Genomic DNA, 1242 nt, shown 5'->3' on the forward strand with positions numbered 1-1242 from the left:
TTTTAATCAAAATTTTGGAATGTAATTCTCGAGAAGACCAAATCAATTCCATTCAACCTTAACTAAGATCAATTCAAATAGAAACACTATTACGTCGTCTGTACCCAACAGTTGAAGAACATGCCTTGTTTTAAATTTTCCCGACAATACTAGTGACATATGCGGTCAAATTAGTTAAATATAGAAATATGTCAAGGGTAAGTTTTGAGAATGTGGACTATTTATTCCACCGATATTCAAAAAAGTCCAAATTCTCAAATTGATAACACAGGCAAAGAAAAAAGACAAAAAAGAAAAATCTCGCTGGGTTGAAAAAAAATCTCCCACAATCCTGACCCAGGTCCGGTGGTCCTTATGGGATCAGGGTCCGGCCGGATACCTTTTTTCACCTCTACCGTTGGGCGTTGGACTCACCTCGCGCGCACCCTCGTCATTATGAACACGGGCCGTTGAAAAATGTCTCTGTTGTTCCGGATCTCGTCCAGCACATCATGACGGATCTGCCGTTCCATTGGCAAGAAACGGTCTCGCTGGCAGGTGTGAGGCAGCTCGCTCACGCGGATCGTTTCCCTACCCGTGTCCACGGCAATCGCTGACCCGGAGCATCGGTGTAGGGTTCCGTAATAAATGCAACGGAGGCACAGCCGCCTCGTGCCGTCTGTTGCATTTCGTGCACGATTCAAATGGTAATAATACCTGGAAAATGACACATTGACGTACATTGGGCTGCCTACCCGTAAGGAGCTCAAAGACGCTTGCGCTACCTTGTTATTTTGCGATTCAGTATCAAAAGTTAAAAATTCCACTTCGTAGAAATATTTCCGTAAAACGTTAAAATTTTTCACGGTGAATGTGTAACTAATTGAGCGAACTTGAGTGACCGAAAATGTGACGAACTCGTCACTTACCCGTCATTGAAATGATAGTATCCCGTTCCTCCCCGAATCCCTCTCTCTAGACGGCGAGAATTTCAGCCATGGTAATGATTTAGATGAGATGGATGACGGTATATTGAGCTGCGAAGTACTGACGAGCAGCTCATGACCAAATGACGGCCTGGGTGCAAATACCCGCGCTCAGGGAGTGTTGCAGGGCACGGGGGAAAAGGGGAGGGGAGGGAGGGGCAACGGTATGACGAGGAGCATTGCGATTGGTTAGCCCTACGACGGCCAGGTGTTTCTGACCGAAGCGACCAGAATCGCTGAAGCCGGACGTGCTGTTTTGTGAACGTCTCCCGAAGAG

General features: G+C 46.5%; 1 protein-coding gene across 1 annotated transcript in view; it reads right to left on the reverse strand.

Moving 5' to 3' along the window:
• The window catches only part of LOC113215430 (uncharacterized), an 11861-nt gene that overhangs the window by 8310 nt on the left and 2309 nt on the right, over nucleotides 1-1242 (reverse strand). The window lies entirely within an intron of this gene.

The sequence above is a fragment of the Frankliniella occidentalis genome, unplaced genomic scaffold (assembly GCF_000697945.3).
Source record: "Frankliniella occidentalis isolate FOCC.00 unplaced genomic scaffold, Focc_3.1 Scaffold51, whole genome shotgun sequence".
Lineage (NCBI taxonomy): Eukaryota > Metazoa > Arthropoda > Insecta > Thysanoptera > Thripidae > Frankliniella > Frankliniella occidentalis.